Below are 23046 nucleotides of genomic sequence, written 5' to 3'. Positions count from 1 at the left end.
TGAACAGCGCTCGACTGAACCGGAGACTGAACTGGGCTCGACTGGGCTGGAGACTGAACTGGGCTCGACCGGGCTGGAGACTGAACTGGGCTCGACCGGGCTGGAGGCTGAACTGGGCTCGACCGGACTGGAGGCTGAACTGGGCTCGACCGGACTGGAGGCTGAACTGGGCTCGACCGGACTGGAGACTGAACTGGGCTCGACCGGACTGGAGACTGAACTGGGCTCGACCGGACTGGAGACTGAACTGGGCTCGACCGGACTGGAGACTGAACTGGGCTCGACCGGACTGGAGACTGGACTGGGCTCGACCGGACTGGGCTCGACTGGACTGGGCTCGACTGGACTGGGCTCGACTGGACTGGGCTCGACTGGACTGGGCTCGACTGGGCTGGAACCTGGACTGGGCTCGACTGGGCTGGAACCTGGACTGAGCTCGACTGAACTGGAGACTGAACTGCGACTGGGGTCTGAACAGGACATGGCTGAACTAGGGCTGGAGACTGAGCGTGGCTTGACTGACCTGACTGAGACGTGGGATGAGGCGCGACTGCTGGTTGCAGACCTGGGAGTTGCAGGACCTCACGCAGGACAGGTTCCCTCAGGACGAGAGCGGCTGCTTCCTCGAACAGTTGTTCTCTCGTGCCCTGGTCTGCTGCCGAATCGGCGGTGTTCATGAGGTGGGCGAAGAGAAACGCAACTGGAGGAGAGCAGAGGAGGTGGACCCGTCGGGCGACGCTGTCTGAGATGCCTGCTATCAGAGGGACACAGTCAGTCGGAGAATCGAGGGGATCCCCCGCGGGAGGGGAGAGCTGCTCGGGCACTGCGACCGAGGTCTCTGGGCCCTGAACCTCAGACCCGTGCCCTCGCCGACGTCGCCTGGGGCGCCTGCGGCTGACCGTCGTCTGAGGCGCTGGGAGCGGCGGGGGCTGGGCCTCTGTAGCTGGGTCTGAGTGGCGAGCAGAGTTGGGAGCCTGGGTTGGAGACACTGGAGCGGCGGCAGGCACAGGAACCGCCGGAGCGGCGACAGGAACAGGAACCGCCGGAGCGGCGACAGGAACAGGAACCGCCGGAGCGGCGACAGGAACAGGAACCGCCGGAGCGGCGACAGGAACAGGAACCGCCGGAGCGGCGACAGGAACAGGAACCGCCGGAGCGGCGACAGGAACAGGAACCGCCGGGGCGGCGACGGAGGCGCGGTCAGACGATACGCGCAGAGCGTGTGCCAAGTCCCTCCGTATTAGTCGGAGTCCGTCGAAAAACGCCTGCACTCCGGGGTACTCACGCCACCAGTACTCCTCCTCCAGTATCTCAACGGCTAGTCTGACTGTTCGGAGCTGGGCAGTGAGGCTGGGCGCTTCCGTGTATTCCCTTGCTAGCCGCTGGAAATCGCCGCGAACGTCCTCCGGTAAACTCGGGGGAACAAACTCCATCGCCTCGGTGCACGTCTAAGCACGGAACCGACGGACAGAGGAAAAAAGGAAAAACACGGGAAAAAAAAATCGTAACAGACCTGGGTGCGGGTTGGCGCTGGCTGGGTCCAAGTCTGGCCAGATCGTTCTGTCACGGATCGGCAGGGAGAGGACTCAAATGCACAGCGCCAGGACACGACGTAGTCGGTGAAAAAAGAGGGTTTATTCCCAAAATCAAAGTCACAAAAAACAGTCCGGGTCATACACAGGCCAATATCAAAGAAAAAGGTTCAGCTCTTAGAATCCAAATCGGCAGGCTTAGACAGGTCATAAAACAGGCAGTGGTCAATAACAGAACGATGACTTACAGGGTCGGTAAGGAGCTGCGGGAACGTGAGAGTCAGGAATCAGTAAACAACGATCTGGCAGGGAACTAAGGACACAGGAGCTGACTAAATACACAGGTGAGTGATTAACTGATTACAGACAGGTGTGGGTAATGAGCTAGGGAGAACAGAACTGATAACAGGAAGTAAAGCAGAAACAGAAACCGGGAGTGCTACCACAATAAAACCGGAAATGGAACCTGGAACCAAAATAAGACGAGGAAACAACAAGAAACAAAACCCAGATCGTGACAATATATGCATATCCAGAAATAAATTCACAGAGGCAACTTTTTGACTTCTTCTTTTCATTGAGTCGTTAGAAGCTCTCGTGGTATTTCTTTTTCCACAACAACGAATGACTCAAAATGATTTGTTTACTTTACTGAACGAGACTTAAAGATCCGAGTCAGTTAAAAGAACCGAACTTCCCATCTCTACTAAAATGTGGCCAATTAAACAACCTTATTTAACCCCCCTATGGAATTTTATTACAAGTGAAAACTCACCAGCAGAGAGCGTTACAACTATCTAATTACAATTGCATGACCTACAATGCAGTTCCTTCATTGCTACCCAGTCAGTGTCATGGACATTGTCATATAAGCTCAGGTGATTCCAGTGCTGGAAATCAATGGCAAATAGGGTATCAATGCGCCCAATGGTGACCATTTGAATGCTAACGACCCGAGTCAGCTAGAACTGAAGAAGCCTGTAAGAAGGTGAAAAAAAGGATAAACAAGTTCAGTTGCCACTTAAAAGAAACTTTTTCACTAATGTGCATTGCATAAACAATTTTAATAAAATAAGAACAATTTCAGCAAAAGCTGTGACTGACTCTGCAGTACAGTAAGTGCTAAGCCTCCACATGACTGAACCTAAGGATGGATGTATTACAGGAGAAGCCCTCAAAATGTTTCATGTTGTAGATATGAGGAGATAAGTTATTTATAAAAAGGTTAAACATTTATTGCAACTTTGTGAATTTTTTCACCATGGTAACATAAATGTTAAATCATGTCATCACCGATTAAAATTTGTGTCTGGTATTTTCAAAACTGCTGGATGGGATTAGAGGCAACATGATTCGCATACAGCAGGAACAATATGATTAAATTCAACACTAAAGCCCAAAATGGATATGGATAACAGATGCATGGACAACGGTTTTTGATTGCTTTGAGCTAGTTAAAGAAACTAGGATTCACTCAGTTTTCACTGAGTTTTCAGATTTCAGCAGAGAAAACGACACGTCTAGCAGATGTGTGAACCCATTTTCATTGGATTGACACATTTTTGCAAAACCTTTAACACTAATGTCAGTCAAACAGTTTAAACGCCATTGTTTTGGCTTTGGTGACCAAACAGAAACTAACTGTTAGAAAACAGGAAGACCAGTATGAACTCACCACAGCACCTGTTTGACGCTCCTTCACACAAATCTTCAACCAGCATCAGTCTAAAGGCCTTAGAATGGTGCCGGGGGCTCAATGTCTCCTCCAGCGGTCCGTCCGCCCCTGCGGCGGCTCAACGGTGGGGGAGCAAAAAATATATGTTTTGTTTTCATATGTTTTTCAGCTACAATTTGAGAAAAAAAATATTGTCACAGATTCAATAAAATCTGAATCAAAGAATTTCTTCATCTGGATCCAATTCTTTGCATAAAAAGGTAAATTTGACAAAGGCTACAAAGCCAATAAACAGCAACAGGCTACAATGACAATCAATGATGCACTGACAGAGCTAGAGCCTTTAGCAAACAAAACATGTCATTTTGACCATGGTGCTGCTGTTTAGGTCTGTATGTGTTGCTGGTTTGATAATGTGGAGTTTCAGCTGACAGCTGCATTAAATCAATCATGATAAACTGTTATACTAGGCTATACACAACTATGGCTCTTAGTTAGTCTGGCTGCTTTGTGGTTCCAGCAACACAAAGTATTCCCCCTAGTGCTATCATGGAATGGGGATATGGCCATTTACTTATAGTATAACATGCACTTTACATTACTTCTCATTCAACCATTCACACTCACATTAGCAAACTGATGACAGCAGCTGCCATGCACTGGTGCTCACTTGAAACATCAGGGGCAACTTGGGGTTCAGTGGATAATGACAAACTTGAAATTACATCAATACATACACTGATTTGTTGTTAGGTTTGTGAAAACAGTGGAGCTCAATACAGACAGAAAAATAAAAGTCTTCAGCTCATCTCAAACGCTAACGCTCAACATAAGCTTTCATTACACAGCCCCAGTGGTAAGAATGATGCCGCTTAACTTTTCTCTGTGGGGAGCTGATGTGCCTGAGAAGCACTTTCACCCTGCAGTTTAGTGGCCTGCTGTGCTTCAACAGCCGACAGCGATGACACTTGCTGTGAAGATATGACAGCCTTTACACTTTATCGTCGAAGCACATGGCAGCTAACAGACGAGCTGATTAATGGCTTTGGCTTTCTGCTCAGCTGTGGGGATAGGTGATAGGGGAAGTATTCATTTATTTGTGCTTGTGTACACCAGATGGGTGGTTGTGTATCATATGTGATTACTGCTTGTTACTGACGTAACTCCCTACCTAATCTTACACTGTACGAAGGTAAATGCTCCTTTTAATATTGTGAGGTCAGTACATCCTCAGTGATGATATCTAACGATTAGTATGCACACACACACACACACACACACACACACACACACACACACACACACACACACACACACACACACACACGCACACACTATTTGTGGAGCTTTTAAATCTCACAGAAGGCTGACCATGCGTTTTGTAATAGAATGTGATAGTGACCTGAAAACTGTACAGACGAGTTGAGCACAACACAGACACACAAAACACACAGTCGGCACAATCTGTGTGTATTTGTGCCTCTGTGTGTATGTTAGAAATGGTTTCTAAAAATATTAGCACAAGTCTGAGGCTCTTAAGGCACCGTCTCTGTGGATCGGTGCTGACAAAGCTTCCTAAAAATAAAAGCTACTCTTAAATGTGATTTTGGATGAAAGTAAAGTAACAAACAGCTTGCTTCAGCTGACTTAAACAGATTCATCAGCTATGGTGTTTACACTTTAACCATTCTGTTAAGTGGAATACCTTTGAGATTCACTGATGTTACAGCAGTGTGCTTTGGGTCATTGTCTGATTTATTGCAGATTTCAGAAGAAATCTTTGCCTTGACCAAATGACCTAATATCTTTTTTTAATGTAAACGCCCACATCTGACTCTGGATCAGTGGACAATACTGGAGGGAAGCCTGAAGTCAAATGAAGCTAGCATGGCTGTCAGCTCCGACTCCCTTCCGTTAGCGGAGATTGGCTGTGATAGAAGGTGTGCAGGCTGAGGCCATTAACTCAACCATTAACAACAGGTTTGAATGGAATATTTCTGTTGCACCGGTGGAGAATTAGTTAGCTAACTTTACTAGCAAGCCGTTATTTGTAAGTTACTTGCTAGCTATAAACCAAATGTTTCCAGGTGAAGTGAGAAACAAGCTCAGACATATCAAGTCTCCAGACTCCTTTAGTCCTGTGCAGATAAAATAGGTTATGTAGCATGCCTTCTACCCTAGCCTCAAGCTGAGGGTGGTACTTTACAGTTACAGCTGTAACAGCTCTGGAAGACCTCCTGTCTAGTACCAGTAAGTGGCTCTGACAGCCCATGTGATGAAAATCAGACTGGTTTTTAATGTAAACCAATCTGACCAGTCTATGGTAGGAGCCAGCCGAGACCCACTGAAATTTGCCTACAGACCTAGCATCAGAGTAGAGAATCATCATGGCTAAAGAACGCTGTATACAAACACAAGTTTAGCTTTGTTTCTATGGTTTCCTTGTTGTTTAACTTTCCACACACATTTTGATCCTGTGAACCTTTCAGATCAGAGATGGATGTAGGTCATACATTCCCAGATAAATTAAATCAAATCAAATCAAATCAATTCAAATCAAAGAAACTTTATCCCAGAGGGGCAAGTTAAAGCAGCTCAGATAAATAATTGTAATAATAACAATACTTACTAACTGAAAAATAAGTTTAAAACAAGTAAAATATCAGTGATTGCACTAATATAAATAGTTAGTGATGGGAGTTCAGGAGCACGATGGCTTTTGGCACAAAGGTAGCTCTCCTTCATTCAGTCTAAAATACAAATGTCACAACATGAATTACACAAGTATGTTTTCATTTGCTAAAAATTGTTTCTAAAAATACAAAGTGTAAGCTATGCTCACTGTGGCTCTGCACATCTGCACTAACAAAACGTTCCAAAAAGAACTAAGGTTTGATGAAACTGTAAAAAAAATGTACTGACTCATGGGTACATTTACAACATACTCTTTCTGTGTGATGTGTGATACAAATCAAATCCAGATCATAAGATTTTTAATTTTAAACCTACCTACAGTAGGCATGCTTTGTTATTTTAGCAATTAGCAAGGGTCTGTGAGCTCTGCTGGATTCCAGGACAACACAGCCAGATCATCCTGAGCTTAGAATGGGTTTGCAACTGACCCAAATTTTGTCTAACGCTAAAACTGTAAAGTGTTGCTACGCTCTGCTTGTTAAAATCTAGCAGTTGTATTGCAGTTTGCAAAACAACCTACTACTGAAGGTTGTTATTAAGGTATAGATTGCTATAGTGGTAATGAGAGTTTGGTCAGTCTGCGTTAGGATAAGAAAAACTGTAACAGCTACAAGTCACCAGTGAAATTTTCACATATAGACAAAGTAAACATGTAGTTGCAAACCTCTTCTTTGTGGGTTCTAGTGTAGTCTAATGTAAACCTTAGTTTTAGCTTAATCTGCTTCTACTTCTGTCCTCAAGCAGAAGGCAGTCTTTGGATGATGGCCAGGTGGGTGATGCATCCTAAGTATGTGTCATCTAATATCAATGTCTGTGTGCACTGAGCCATGCGTTCTAGTGAGAGGCCGATTCCAGTGATGCTGGCCAAGACTACTGACAACAGTATAGCAGAAGACATCAATAATGCAGAGTCTGCACTCTTCTTGAGCTGTTAAGCTACAGGCAACATACAGTAGAACAAACATTCACACCATTTACCAGATATTACAATGGAAACAATTTGTCTCCTGTGGCTAAATACAGTTTGCATCTAAGTAGAATTGTCTTTTTATTTAAAACAGGTTTTAAGGGAAAAACAAAAGATACAAAGACAATGCAGTAAATAATTAAATAGAAATGTAGAGAACAAATACTTCACTACACAGGATGTTACAGTAAATGTATGTAATAATAATGGCAGATGTACTTACCTTAACATTTAAAACAACCTAAACCTAAAACTTTTAATTTTTTTTGCCTGACCAAGAAACATTGTTGTGATCCTATTTTATCTGTACAGGCACTTTAGGTTGTACATCTAAATGTTCACTTTTTAACTTCTTTTTTTTTACTAGCAAGTGTGTTGGTATGGCTCAGCCCATATATACTTATCTGTGTCATAGGGAAAAAGGGGCCACTCACTGTAAGTAAGTAACCAGTTTGTCAAGCTTGTTGAGTTTGTGTATATCACCACCCTCATTGCAGACTCATCTTGGACAATAATGAGTCTGTTTATAGACAGAAGGTGGACCGTCTGATGTTCTGTTGTGGCCACAACATCCTGGAGCTGAACACCCAAAACACAGTTAAGATGATCATAGACTTCAAGCTGTACTGTCCCACCTTTACCTAACAGACACCCTTAACTCAATCGTGGACTCCTTCCACTTCCTGGGCACCACTATCTCTCAGGACCTCTAGTGGGACCTGTCCATCAGCTCAATCATCAAAAAAGCCCAGTAAAGAGTGTTTGTACTGTTGAAGATAAGGAAACTAAAGCTGCCAGTCTAGCTGCTGGTTCAGTTCTACACAGCCATCATTGAATCATGTCATGAACTCCTCCATCACTGTGTGGTTCCCTGGGGCCAAGAGTCCAAAGAGTCCCGAGAAGGTGACTGGCTGTAACCTTGCATCTGTCTAAGACCTGCATAGGTAAAGGACTTTGTGACGTGCAGATCATTGCTGATCTCAGCCTTCACACCCTGGACATGGACTCTTTGAGCCACTTCTCTTAAGTAGGGGCTCATTGGGGCCAGAACTTCACACCATAAAGATACCTACCCGTCTAAAATTTAACTCTTAAAGGAGTCATATCATACTTTTCATTCTAAAAAATATTAGACTTTAATGTCTTAGTAAGGTCTCTGTAAATTTTCATCCCATAAAACCCTTTAGATCGTCCACACTGCGCCTGTCAATATGTGGTTTTCACTCTCCATCAGCAAACGCTGTGTTTTCTGGGCGTGTCGCAAGCGAAGCTGCTCACCACACCTCTGTGCGGAAATGCATACCTTTTTTGTTGTTGTTTTTTTTTTAAACTGGCTCCATGGATACGAGACACCGCACGGTTACGATACAATAGGTGGCAGTAGTGCGACATTGAGAATGCAATCCACCGCAATCCTCCACAGAAGAAGAAGACCCACTGCAGAACTGCACAACATTAGCCAGCTGATTCGTAGCGTTGTAGAACCATACGTCTACGATCCCGAATCTGACCCTGAAGCTGAAGAGGAGGCTGTTGAAGTCGCCACATTTTGGCTGATGCAAGATGTGTCTCATTGGTAATGTCGCATTTACTTTAATTTAATTGATTTATGTAATTTGCAAAGCGACTAGCGGTTGCTAATGCGTATGCTAAATGGCGTGTGTAGCTTCAATATTCACAACACGACTTACCTGGAAAACTCTCGTTAATAGATAACACTACTTTAGCTTACATTATTCAAATAAATAAGTTTGAGAGCATAGCTGAAATAATATAAATACATTTTACATTTACACATTTCACTGTTTTTGTCTTACTTGTGCTGCTGCTCTGACAATTTTATTTAAAAAATGTGCATTAATATTTAGAGCAATCACTGCATGACCTTCCTGGGAACAAAAAGCATTGGTTCAAATTATATATTGACCTAACGTATTTTTACTGCTTTTAATTATGTTTTTTGTCATTCTTGATAAATCTGACAGTAATATGTCTCTGTATCTGAAGTTGTTACAGGTATCTAGTCTACAGAGGCTAGTGAGCTGGTGCTGAGGATTCCTGGGGTGAAGAATCTGAGTTGCCATCTCTTCATGCTTGGGTTGTAGATGAAGGCAGTTTCCTGATGGATAAAACACTAAAACACTCATAGTATGATTGATGTAGACCACCTGTGGAATAACTCCTTTACCATTTGAGTAAAAATGTGTTTTTTGTGAGTGCAACACTCATTAAGAATTTTTATTTTATTTATATATAATTTATATGCTTTTTATTTATGGCCGCTTCAACTTTATAGCTTACCATATTAGAAAGAGAAAAACATGTAATTTCAATACTATGATTTCCTAAATAAAAGTGTTTTACCTTCAGAAACAGAGTTTAGTGAAATACATAAGTTAAAGCCAACTTTATTGTAAACCAAAAAAATACACCACTACTCCAAAGCTAGAACAAACTGTTATCTTCACACTCCAATGTGCAATGTATAGGTTACTGAGTTAATTAAGAGGTCTGGGGGTTTGAGGACGAAGGAGAAGCTTTTGCAGGGCCCTGCAGACGAAATGCATGAAAGTAGGGTAAACAGGGAGATGTGGTGATCCTTGTTCTCATCACTATTTGGAAGACTGAGCGGAAGCAGTCCTCTACCAGATGGAAGCTGTGGCTGTCCTCACCATCACCTCATCAAAACAAAAGGTACTGCAATCAGAATTGTAGATTAGTGAAATGTTCATTATTATGTAGGTCAAAACCTTCTCTAATGTAAGAACACACAATACCAGACAAAAAATTAAACCAAACAAGAGGACAGGCCTGTCTGTGCTAATACAACAGATAAATAGTTGTTACAATTAAAATATAAAATCTAAACAGTATATACCAATTAAAATCTTCTATTACCTATCTTACTGTTGGTACATACAAACTTACGTACCTTTACTTCTGAGCTGGGCAGCAGATGTCTGTGTACCAACAGTCTGCAGTGATTTCTCTGTTTGACAGCCTCCTTGCATGTGGGCAACTGGGATTTGCCCTCCTACAGTATAGAAAAGACACATTTACTGTAAATTGTATTGGTCCTACAAATATAATGGCTATGGTACAAGCTATAGGTAACTGACCAGATAAGCAGCAGGTATTGTAGAGATGTGACTAATTAGCAACTAAGCTTGAAACACAACACAGTAATCATTCCAACTAATTATGTTAGAATTTGATAGAACAATGACATAACCCCAAATCACAAGTTGATTTAGGCTGTGACACAGGACGGGGTAATAAACATAACCGCGTTCATCTGCACGTTCTTTTTGTAGCGATCGACCAGCTGTAGCTCTAAAGTGCAAAGGCCTAAAGGCATGCTAACGGCTAACGCAACACACAAACAGGAGCGGCAGCACGTCAACAGGACAAAAGCTCGATCCACCGCTTCCTGCCTGTCGCCGATCGAAGGCCCATCGCTATTAGCTGTTCCCCACACAGGTGTGTGATTGCACCAACTCAGAGTAGCACATTTGAAAGGGACAAAGGCTCAGTTGACTCACTGTAGCCATTAGCGACGCTAGCGATTAGCTTGTCTCACATGTGGGTTACTGCATTTTAAACAGACCCAACTAACATATTTAGATATCACAAGTATCAAGCACAAACTTATTACAGCGAGCTAGATCCACCGCTTCCTGTCTGTCGCCGCTGGAAGGGCGATAAAGATCAGCTGTTCCCCACAGGTGTATGTGATTACAGAAAAAGGACAGACGCTAGACCCACCGCTCCCTGCCTGTAGCCGCTCGATGCCGTTAGCCATTAGCTTTTCTCCATACAGGTGTGTGGCTGCAGGAGCCCACATGAGCACATTTGAAGGGGACAAAGGCTCGGTCGAATGGCTGTAGCCGTTAGCATAGCTAGCTAGTAACTTGACTCACACATAGGTTACTACATTTTAAACGGACAAACTAACATTTTAAAACATTATAAATATCAAGCATGTACTTACTGCAGTGAGTGGATGACGGACTTTAGGAATAGGTCCTTTTTTTCCAACAGGAGCCGTGAAACAAATCCAGCATTGTACGCACCCTCGTTTGAAATGCACATACGTATAAATGCTGAGGCAGTGTTTCTGGCACCGGTCCGTTAAAAATAAAAGTGACCCACAAATCCTCACTTGTTGATCCCTTGGTGAAGTGAAGAGACTTTGGTGTTGGTTAGAACACCTAAGAACCAAACTATTTCTATGGGAGGACTTGGGCGCTGCCGTGCTGGTCTGTTCACGGTGAGTGAGAGGGGGGGAAATGGCGGAAGTCCAGTTTTGGTTCGGCATCATTGTGGGGGTGGTGGTTCAGGATTTGCAAGGAGAACTTTCAACCAGTGTGACGACAACTGGGACACGGCCTCAGAGTAGGTCTTGGCTGTTTTTATTGGATGAGAAAATTTACGTTTTCAAAATGTGAAAAAAGCAGGAAATGCATTTCTACCGTGCTCAGTGTGTGTATATGTGACCCATAGAGTCATAGGAACGCTCCAAAATGTCTAAAAAGTGGATTTTGCATGAGATGGGCCCTTTAAACAATGAATACGTAACCCCGTCTTTCTCTGCTCATGTTCTGCATCATGCTTCTGCTTTTACATGTGCCTATCCACTTGCACTGATAATTATTATTTTTTAAATCTCCTACTGCACTATTTTCACTTAGTTTATGTCCTTATATTCTATGTAAGCACAGAATCACCAAGGCAAATACAGTGTATAGTAAATCCTTCACTGTATAAACATGTTTCTGATTTGACCTTTAACATATTCAGTCTTTAACATCTGGAACCAGAGTTCGGTCACGGTATGGAGGAGTATGTGGCTGCCTGTGAGGAACTGGCATCCACAGCAGAGAGCTGGCGTCCGGCAGAGATGCATCATGTCTCCGTGTGGAAAGAAACACAACTGAACGCTTAGACATTGCTTTAAATTTGTAACAAAAAGTTATATTATATAAATAAGTGAGTTTGAATAAAGACATTGTTCCTAAGTTGCTTAGCAGTTTTTTATTTTGACTGAAAGAAGACAGTTGTTAGAAAGCCACAGATTCTTTATTTAGCCAAAACCATCTTCTTTCTTTATCTGACGTTAGTAGCTGGGAAAACACGACGGTTGTCCCTTCACTGAGTCTGTGACGATATGCGACTGGCCGACATTGCCTACAAAGCTACAAAGCTAATACAAAGGCTAACGTTAGCAACGTAAACTACTGCTACTCCTGACAGTGCACAACACGACAAGCAGCAGCTCATAACTGTGCTCAAACTTCACAGCGCAAGCTAAAACAATAAACAGTCTATATTACTAACTAAGTGCTCATTCTATGGTTCTGTCCCGGCTGTCTTTTCGACTGCTTCTGGCTTGTGCTGCATGCTTGAATCGGCAGCGATGAAGCCGATATTGCCTACAAATTGAAGTACTAATATTGAATTAGTTGCTGCCAGCCACTCAGAGCTAATACACAAGCTAGCGTTAGCAACATAAGCTAACATTACTCCTGACAGTCTAAAACCCATAAGCAGCAGCTCGTAAATTTACTCAAACTTCACAGGGCAAGCTAAAACAAAAAGTAGTTGAATATATTACTTACTCAGTTCTCATTCAATCATTCTGTCTCGTCTGTTTTTCCAGTTTCTTATCGGTATCCTGAATCTACTTTTTAGCTCCTCTGTCCACATGTAGCCCAAAACTGATGGTGTGTCTTCAGCAGCAGAATCCGCAACTTCATCCGAACAAAATCAGCAGCAGTGAAATTCAGCACAGGGATATTCATTTGTTCACATCTGCGTGTGGTGCAGACCTCCAGCTGTCTTCTGCACACAGCTCCTCTAAGCTGCCCCATGGTCGGATCTCCCTGCTGCCGGCTGCCTCAACTTTCGGCTGTGACAGCTTTGTCCACTCTGTACTGTAACTTGTGTTGGCTGCACTCTGGATCATACAAGTAACCCTTAATATCAGACTGTTCTAACACTATAGAACTTGCTGTCTTCTTAATAATCCAGAGCAGGTCGTCCGGCCATTGAATATAATATATGCTGTAGGTATATGCATGAAAAACAATGATGGACTGAGCAGTTCTTAAATATTACCCAAGGTCGTTTTGGTCAAGTTTTCCTTTAACTCATCTTCAGACAAGTTGACTTTAAAAGTCAAAGTATTTATCTGAGACAGTAAAATGTCTCCTGTTTTGGAGTTTGATTTTTTAATGTCTTTGCTGCAGTGTATCGCTACTTCTGTGTAAGGTTTTGCTGCAACATTTTAAGTTTTAGAAAGGAGTGCTAAGTTTTGATTGCAGTGTTTTATTTTGATAAAGATGGGAGTTTTTATACTCTAAGTGCTGATATCTGATTAGCTTGTGTGTAGAGAGTAATGGGCCAAATTTTGCAAAACGTATCAAATGTAATGCTCAGATTTATTTCTGACATCTGAGATGTCTCAAATTCTACAGTATTTTCATTGTTCATACACCGCACAAAACTTTTTTATGGTTTGTTTATTGTAAAGATGCTAATGAATGAACTCAAGTGCTTCTAGCTAAATGCATTGATATTTCATAAGGCTAGGCAATAATTGTTCTCCTGATTCAATTTCAGTTAGCTGATTGACTCAAGCATTAAACAAAGCACCTTAATATTTCAATTTATTTAGCAATTGGAAAACTAAAACAAACACATTGCCTGTCAAAAAAATAAATAAATAAAATCACCATCTGGATTTACTGTAATTAAGCAACTAGGTAAGAGCCTCCCACTGGATAATTACTGCATGGATGATTACATTCCAGCTGTTATTTAACTCTAACTAATGCCGTGAGTAGCTTCTTGTTTTTTAAACAATCAAGTCAAAAAATATATCCCTTGGTTTAATCACACATAATCACATAATAAACACATAATCTGTTTCAGATGGGTACTGTCACTGTCACATAATGTTTGAGGAAGGAAATGTGGCTGGTAAAAAATCTTTAATGATTGTTATTTGCTAGATCAAATAACAAAAACAACAACAGAACTGAACTGGGGTGTGTTCCAGAAAGCAGGTTATGTGACATACCCAGGTAAGTTTGATGGTCAATTTACTTTATTTTTCTTTTCCTTCGCCGATGCAGCCATGTTGCTTTTTCTATTAATAATCTGCTTAAATTCTTCATTCTCTGCAATAACTCCGAGCAACTCCGTTGGAGTTGGACGTCAGTTGAAATACGCTGTCATTATAGTGTCTCTTCGGATTTCCATGGTGACTCGTGAATTCGGCAATCCATTGACAATGTCTTTATATATACGGCATGCACATGCGTTAACTCTGGGTTACCGGCAGGAGGTAGATTAACCTAACTCTTATCAGGTGTTTTGGACCGACATACTCCGGGTAAGCAGGTTCTGGGTTAATCAACCGAGAGTTCAGGGTTTAGCAGAACGTTAATCAACACTGCTTTCTGGAACACACCCCTGAACTCATGTCAGTTGCAGTTCCAATCAGTCATAACACAGTGGACAGCAAAATACAAACCACTGATTTCCATGTGAATCAGTGATGTCTTTATCTGTGATCCAGATAAAGACATTGCTTACACACATTTTACAAAATTTGGCCAATTATGTCAAAACTCTACACACAAGCTAGTCAGACATCAGCACTTGGAGATTAACTACTCACATCTCTACCAAAATGAAACACTGCAATCAAAACTTAACACTCCTTTCTAACAATCTAATTGTTGCAACAAAACCTAAGACAACAAGCAAGCTCCATTTGAATCACCCTTTCATATCACCAGCAACACACTGATGAACTTTATATAAAACACTCCAGTCTTTGTGTTTCCATTTTTAATTCTAATTTGCTCAGACTTCTTCCATAAAACTCAGATGTAACATTTCTGCAGTAATCAAACAATAGTTTTCACACACAAAACAAACATTCTTACAGAAATGTATTAACAAAAGATATAGACGAAAGCTATGGTTACACTGTGTTTGACACTTAAGTTTATGTAGTTTAAATTTAAGTATTGAGGCTTTGGTCTAAGCATTCGCTTTTAGTGTAAGCAATAGGCAAAAACTGTAAATCCATATTTTAAACTGAAAATTGAAATTGAAAACTGAAATAGTGTAACATGTAAACCAAAACACATAAGACATGGCCACTATTGTCACGATCTGGGTTTTTGTTTCTTGTTTTATTCTGAAGGACTCTGGTTTCACTTATGTTTTGGTTTCCTGTTTTAGCGCAGTAGTTCCGGTTTTGTTTTGGTAGTACTTCCGGTTTCTGTTTTCATCTGGTTAGCTCCCGTTTCACGTCCCGGTCTCATTACACACACCTGTCTGTCATTAGTAATCACCTGTGTATTTAAACCACCACCAGTCACCATACTCTTTGCCAGATCGTTGTGAATACCAGTCGCCACCTTCCAGCAATTGTCTCCGTTCAGATTACCTTGTATTGATTCTGTTTTCCTGACCACCGACTCCTGCCTACTCCCTGCCGGTACCGTAATCTTGTTGAATCTGTTAACGAACCATTGCCTGCTCCTGGACCTGATCCTGCCTGCTCCCTTGTACCTGCAATACCGAGATTTTCTGTGAATGACCTGGACCACCTTGTACCACGATTTATGGATTAAACTTTGATTTTTACCACCTACCTTGCACTACGCATTTGGGTCCTCTCTGCCGTTCCTGACAACTATGAGTCTATTCTGTCTTGATAATGGGGCCATAGAGCCCCATCCACATCACATTCAATATTCACTTTTGCAATGCACCTTGGGAAAAATCTTCTTGCATGCCTTATCCAACCTTGACATTCTTCTGCACCTATTTGTTGCACAGCAGCAGTCATTGCATTTAGCAGGGATATTTGTTCATGGTGATGATAATCATAAACTTTCCACCTCCAAACACTGAAGAACTCCTCTAAGGGGTTCAAAACTGGTGAATATGCTGGGAGAAGCAGCATCATCATATTAGAGTGGTGGAGAGTGGCATCCCAGGTCTCAACAGCCCTCTCCGGTAGGATAAACCTCTCGTGAAGTACGGTCAGGAATGATATGAGGCGCCCGGTGTTGTATGGACTAATAGTGGGAATATGGCATAGAACACCATCATTTGAGATGGCAGCACACATAATTATGTTGCCACCGCTCTGTCCTGGAACGGTAACAATGGCCCTGTGTCCTATAAGGTTTCTTCCACGTCTCCTCCCTTTGCTTAGATCATTGACATACTGTAAATGAAGTCACAATTTGCCCCCTCAACGTCAAGCTCCATTATTCTTCTTGGCCACCAATGGGTGTGTCAGAAAATGCAGGTATGCGCAGGTATTGGACCCACATGCACGGCGCGGACACGTTGATAAGTTTGTAGAATTAACTCTTTATTCCACAATCGTCGTCAAAGACAGTTCGGGTCATACACAAGTGATCTCAGTGGTAAGTACAGAAGGATCAGGCTGAATCAGGTCCGGGGAAAGGCAAGTGTTTGTCGACGTATAAACACGGCGAAGGGACAGGTAAGGAGCAGGCTTACTCTGGGTCAGACGGTCGGGTACGTTACCAGCGTTTTCCGCGATGTAGGTACAGACAAGGGACAGGCAGGAGTCAGGTTCAGAAACATGATCAGGAACAAGATAGACAATTTCGAGAATGCTGGAAAGTGGTGACATACACGCGTAACAATTTGGCGTCTGAGTGCTCTGTGGGGTGGTGACTAAATACCGGTGCTTGATTACGAGATTATTGTCAGATGTGCGTGAGCTGAGATGTGAACAAAACAGGAAGTCCTTCAAAATAAAACAGGAAGCTGGAGCAAAACATGACAACATGAGTGAAAACAAAGTCCTTTCAAAATAAAACCAGGACAAGACAAGAGCAGGACTAAAACCTGACAGGGTGTGGCTGAGCTGGAGGTAAAGCTTGAGCGAGATGCGGCTGCGCTGGAGCTTGAGCAAGACATGGTTGTGCTGGAGCTGGTTCCGTGGCTGGGACAGACTGAGAACCTGGAGCAGCCAGTGAGACGGTGGTAGAAGCAGCACCATGAGCCGGAGTCCTTTTTGATTGCGCATAGCTTGGCGAACAGCTTCTTTACACCTGGGTAGTCAAATTACCAATACTCCTCCAGGATGTTGACAGGAATTACCAAACTAAAACAGGAAATGTTAAACGAAAGTCCAGGTTGTGACACTTTTGGGGCCCTGAGATCACTCAAACACAACATCTTGATCATGAGCTCCTGGCTTTTTTACCCATCTATTCATAACTGGCTAAAACACTCTGTGAGAATTAAGCAAACAATGCTGTGCATAAGCAGACAACATGCAAATATAAATGAGAGCATTTATATTTACTTTCAGTCATTTGGCAGATTGAGTCAAGGAATAGAGGCTTAGAGGAATGCCAAGAGAAGAAATGTGTAAGTGTTGTCAGACAGTAGGTGCAGAAAAGTAATACGTGGGTTTCAGTTCTATCCTTCAAACACTCTTTGAAGTTGCTGAGCGAGCAGAATCAGGACCACTGAGCTGGAGAGTGCTTGGGGCTTTTTGCTCTGTGCAGTGGAGTTTACCAGATGCTGCCGTGTCGGCTCATTCAGCCTCGCTGAGGAGGAACATGAAGTTCATAGAGGATATATAGTCAGTTTAGTAAAACTCTTCAGTCACTGACCAGCCAAGGCTACGGTATATGAGTCTATATGCCTTTGGAATCTTAAAGTCTTAAATACTAGTATTTTAGTATTTGATACTCACTCTGTACTGCTTAGAGTCACAGACATGCTGGAGCCCATCCCAGCTGTTAACAGGGTGAGAGGCAGGATCACCCTGGACAGGACCACATACTGTATGGAGACAAAAAATCTCTTGTCTATGGTCATTTAGGGAATATCCACACAGACACTGGCATCTAAGCTCCTCTGGAACTGAACTAAGAACCTTCTTGCTGTGAGGCCAGCGTCCCACAGTAAGTACTACATTACCATGCTGCTTGTAATAGGAGACAATTATATGTGGGGTTAATGTCTGTGGCTTCTGGTTGGTCCCCATGAAGGTTATCTGTAGCTATTCCCAGGTTCATCTCCAAAAATATTGTCCTCATGCCAGCAGCCAGTGTGGCATGTGATGAAATATGGGGAAATTGTACTTGCATTCCTGTGGATGTACAGTACCAGAAGCTGGCATTCTGCAATTGCAGAACACTCCTAGTCATAAAAACATCAGAAATACTGGATTATGAATGTCATTAAAATAAATACTTAGTGTTACAAGACTGTAATCATCATGGTTTGAAAAATATAATTAACATTGTTAAACTTGAATTTCTTTGAAATTAATCCTTCCCAAACTTCCTGGATGGTCCTAATCACTCAGCTGGCGTCACATCAATTTTCAGGAGCTGATTTGTATAATTGACTAGAAGGCCAACAGCCTTAATTCTATGTAAAGAACAAGATTTATTAAAATATAGGCTTGAATGACGCTAAAGTTGTTACAGCGTGACAGCTCAAAAGCCATTTTACACCATTGTCATATTTTCAATTAAAAATAAAATAGTAGGTTTAGAGGCTTAATGGGTATTATGAACATGAAATGAGTGTAATCATTATTTGTTAGCCCATTTTCATACTCATACTTTTATGACTGTACCTTCTCAAATACTAGGTCAAACATCATTAAAACATAATATGTATGTGTTACAGGCTCAGTTCTCAGTTCATCTCAGAATTACCCTACTCACTGTCGGGTAATTCTCTTTGTGACTTTAGTTTCACTCCCTCTTTTTTCTCTATAATTACAAAGTCTTAAATAAGCTCATGCATTAATCTTTTTCTGTCAGACACCGTGAAGTGTGTCATGGCCTGGACGAATACAGCAAAGAATACGTGGAAATGTGGAAATGAGATCCCAGTGTGGGTTCAAGCTTGAACCTGGACCTAGTTTCTCACATAATGTGCAGAAGATCTGCATAATGTGAGTGATTGGATTTAATGTATAATGCAGTTTAAAGCTGCTGGAGGTCTTGCAGTTTTATGCTGGACCTTCTCTCTTCAATTGAGGCATCCAGCCCCCAGTGCATCCTCCTTAACTTTACCTCTGTGACATTTCTACTCCTCTGCTTCTCTTCTGTCTCCTTTATAATTAATGAGCCACATATAAAAAGATGAGAGGAAAAAAACACTGGAAGTATGTTGTGTATATTGTTGTGTTGTGTAGTATGTGTGGAATTTATAGAAACAGATTTAAAGCATTAGACTCAGTAATCAATGCTCTGGAATTCTGAGTTAGTGCTCTTCCTGTACAGAGTATGTAGTGCCATGTATGAAATATTTTGAATAATAATTCTCTTTGCTTATATACATGAAAACTGATGGACTTGCTAATCAGGGAAGTATGGCATGGCCATAAGGAGTCAAATGGAATCCAAATGCCTCATAGTACAGTAAGAGTTACCCATTTAACCTGTGCACATGACTAATGCCAAGTGATGAGTGCAGTTCAGAAGCAAAACTAGAATTAGCACATTGTGGTTGTCTGCCATCAGCAATGAGTGAATTTACAGTTAAAATGGAAACAAAAGTTAAATCTGGCAAGTCATAGAACATTAATGTATCAATATGATATAAATAAGTTATGAAGTCACAGTATTGAAATAAAACAAAGCTGCAGACTAGTTCAGCTCAGCAGGCCATGATGATGCTACTCCACTCTGCTTTCCAGAAATAATTATTTAACAAAAGGGTTAAACAGAAATAGGCTGGTTTACTGGTTAGAAAGCTGAGCCTAAATGGAAGAAGAACACACAGCTGCTCCAATTATTGTTTTATTGAGTGGTTAAGGATAAAGTTCCATAACACAGCAAAGATCTAAGTTGACCAGCCTTAACTGTTCACTACTTGCTCAGCACTGAACAGGACACATGCAGGTAGGCATTATCTGTGAAACACAGATAAGGATGTTGGCTGTAGTTTATTTTTTCATGTTCCACTTGTTTTATTTCATAGGTGTTTCAGTTGTACTGTTCACTGCTAATAAAAGCAATGTGCTAAAATAATGCAGTCTGGCATCATGAGGATCTGGTGTGGAACTATAGCGAGTGATTCTATCTCTTGACTGGCTCAATGTAACACATATGACAAATGTGTAAACAGTATTTCTAATGCTAGGTGAGAATAAAAAATGAACTGGCAGCTGCAGAACACTCAGTATAAATAAACACTCTCTGGGAATAGAAGGGAGGATGAGTGAAGGAAAAGCAATGGAACAGCACATTGCTCTTCAGTAGACTGATGGGCAGAATGGGACATCAGGAGGTCGGGTTGGACTGACACAGCACTGCTCCTTGTCCAAGGTCCAAATCAGCAGGGAATAATCCTGCCATCTGAATCAAAGAGGAATCAATCATCACATCGTACAGAACCCGCAGGCTGTGTATGAATGACAGTGGAAATAGCATGGAGGAATGGATGAGAGATTAAAGGGAATCTCTAAGTTGACAAAGTCCACTGTGCTGTACCGTTATAGTAGAGGAGCATCATTAGGACAACAATTGAAATGAATTTTGTGATTGTGTGTGTTGCTTTGTGAGAACTGCTGTTTTTAGATTCTAAAAATGGTCCAGGTTGGGTAAAGGATGTGGATATATTAATAAACCCGATCAAAAGAAGTAAAAATAGAGTCTAGTGGGTATGAAAGAAACAGGTTTGGAAGAAAAAATATGTTACGTAACATTAGGCGCATTATCCGTGGGCTGCAGATTATAAAAGAGTCTCAGGGATTAGTAGACCTGACAATGATGTGGGCAAGGGTAGTGAGGCAGGACTGGATGCACAAAATCAGATTATTGTAAGGATCTGTAAGGATATCCTCCACAGTGGATCTCTTTTAACAGATTTGATAGAATGGGGTAAAAGGATGTAATTTCCTTTTTTTTTGTTCTGTCTAGCAGATTTAATTTACTTTAAAGGGAGAACTGAAGCCACAGACGCTATGTAAAAGTGAAGCGGATGCTTGGAATCTACAGGAATCTGTAGTAAATTTAAAACGAAGTGTAAAAAAAGTCAATAAAAAAAAATCTTATATTCTGCCAAGTTTCGTCTTTTAAGCTGTAAGGAGCTGGGTTTGTCCGGTGTCCAGGGACATTAAGTTTTAGAAAGGGGTCTTGTCTAAACAAACTTAAATAAAATAAATAAATAAATAAATTGAAAAATAAATCACATCTACAGTAAGTGAATAAAATGAAAGACAGTGAAAGGTGAAAAGGAAAGCTAAACCGTTCCCTTGGGTTTTACAGTTTCTAGCCCATTTAGATGAGTAGTGGTCTTTCATCACTTTAACTGCAAAACAACCACAGCTCTGGGATGATCCACCACTCTGCCAAAGTAGAGAAGTTTAAGTAACTTGGGGACTTGTTCACGAGTGAGAGAAGGAAATCGAGTCGCTGCTCCTCCACATGGACTAAAGCCAGATTGACAGACAGATTGGTGCGGCGGCTGCAATACTGCGGGCGGTTTGCTGGTCCGTTGTGGTGAAGAGGATCAGCCGAAAGGCGCACCCTTAGAGGTACGTAGGGTGAGGAGCTCTGTCACCCAGGAGGAGCTCGGAGTCGAGACGCTGCTCCTCCACATGGACTAAAGCCAGCTGAAGAGGCTCGAACATCTGTTACAGATGCCTCCTGGACGCTTCTGTGGGGTGGTCTTCTGGGCATGTCCAACCGGTAGGAGGCCCTGGGGATGACCCAGGACACGGCAGAGGGACTATGTCTCTCTGCTGGCCTGGGAACGCCTTGGGGTCCCACTGGAAGAGCTAGAGGAAGTGTCTGGGGAGGGGGAAGTCTGAAGCTCTTAGCTTAGACTGCGGCCCCTGTGACTTGGCCCCAGATAAGCGGTTGAAAATCAATGCATCCATGGACAGCCACAGCTTGTAACACAGAACCTAAGCAACATAATTGTCACAGCAGTTCCCTGTCAGTACCGGTCGTCATTACCCACACCTGCACGTTATCAGTAATCAAGTCACTTTGTATTTAGCCACCACCTGTTCCCATAGTCCCTTGCCAGATCGTTGTTTGTGTGTTTCCCATCATAATACGGTTTGTTGATCCTGCCCTACCGTGTTTCGTGAACCCTGTCTTGACTGCTGATTTTGAGCCTGCCTGATCCCTGCCTGTCTTGTCTGCCCTGCTTTTCTGTTCTGCCCGTTGCCGACCTTGCCTGCCTGACCACGATCTGACGCTCGACGATTCTGGTATTGTAACCCCTCTCGTGTATGAACCTTGCCTGTCCCTGACGCTGTCTCTGCCTAACCTGGAATAAACCACCTTTTGATCACCGTCAACCTGTGTTACGCTGCGCATTTGGGTCCTCATCCGAGCGTTCCTGACAATAATTATAACTGTTCAATAATATCTGCCAATATTCTTAACAAAAATGACCCACAGTGTAGCCGTTAAACTTACCTGTCTCTCACAAAGAAGTCAGGTACTTAAGTTTTGTCTGTTTGTCAAATAGTAAACAGAAGTCAGCTTTTTGCGGGATATGAAAATAAATGCTCCACAGGAACATAAAAGATGGACCACAGTCCCAGAGCGGCAGAGTTATAAAAATAGTATGGACAGAAAACAGGCTCAGAGGCCTTCATTTAATAAGTCCTCCTACTATGAAGCACAGTTTGACATGAGCACACAGTCCATTCCATATCGCTGTGTCAGATCAGGCATGACGCTGGTGGATACCTGCACAGAAGAAGCCATTGTTCATTCTGTGTCTAATGTCTGTTTGATTCCTTTTAATGCAGAAATTGAACTTAAATTTTAAATATTAATATTAATATTAAAAAATATTAAGATATTAAGGTATCTAAATACCAAAATATTTTAAAAATCACTTTGAAATATCACTGTATAGAACATAAAAACATAAACATTTAGAAGCGAACTGTGTAATGAAATCCCACAATGGGATTTGCTGGACATTAAAAATCTGAACCACATGACACATGATCAATGAGTCACACGTCGTACAGGTCCCATCACCTGCTGCCGTACAGACTCATTCTGTCTGGTGACATTTTGGTTTCAGCTCCTGGGCAACATATTTCCTATCAGATGTTGCCCTTTTGTTTCTCTAAAGGTCCTGTTTCCCATCTTCTAAAAAGAAAGTAATTC

At 42.1% G+C, this 23046-nt stretch overlaps 1 protein-coding gene and 2 long non-coding RNA genes across 3 annotated transcripts in view; 1 reads left to right on the top strand and 2 right to left on the bottom strand.

Annotated features, from left to right (window-relative positions):
* The window catches only part of LOC114846794 (inactive dipeptidyl peptidase 10-like), a 130063-nt gene that overhangs the window by 9869 nt on the left and 97148 nt on the right, over positions 1-23046 (top strand). The window lies entirely within an intron of this gene.
* Positions 2053-3523, bottom strand: LOC129603527 (uncharacterized). Its single transcript, XR_008693446.1, has 2 exons — positions 3208-3523; positions 2053-2510 (listed from the first exon to the last, which is right to left on the bottom strand). It is a non-coding gene; the product is annotated as an uncharacterized LOC129603527 (long non-coding RNA).
* Positions 9123-11200, bottom strand: LOC129603526 (uncharacterized). Its single transcript, XR_008693445.1, has 3 exons — positions 10860-11200; positions 9801-9902; positions 9123-9565 (listed from the first exon to the last, which is right to left on the bottom strand). It is a non-coding gene; the product is annotated as an uncharacterized LOC129603526 (long non-coding RNA).

This window comes from Betta splendens, chromosome 21, assembly GCF_900634795.4.
Source record: "Betta splendens chromosome 21, fBetSpl5.4, whole genome shotgun sequence".
NCBI lineage: Eukaryota > Metazoa > Chordata > Actinopteri > Anabantiformes > Osphronemidae > Betta > Betta splendens.
Note: the sequence above shows the minus strand (reverse complement) of the source record. Positions and strands in the feature narration are given on the sequence as shown.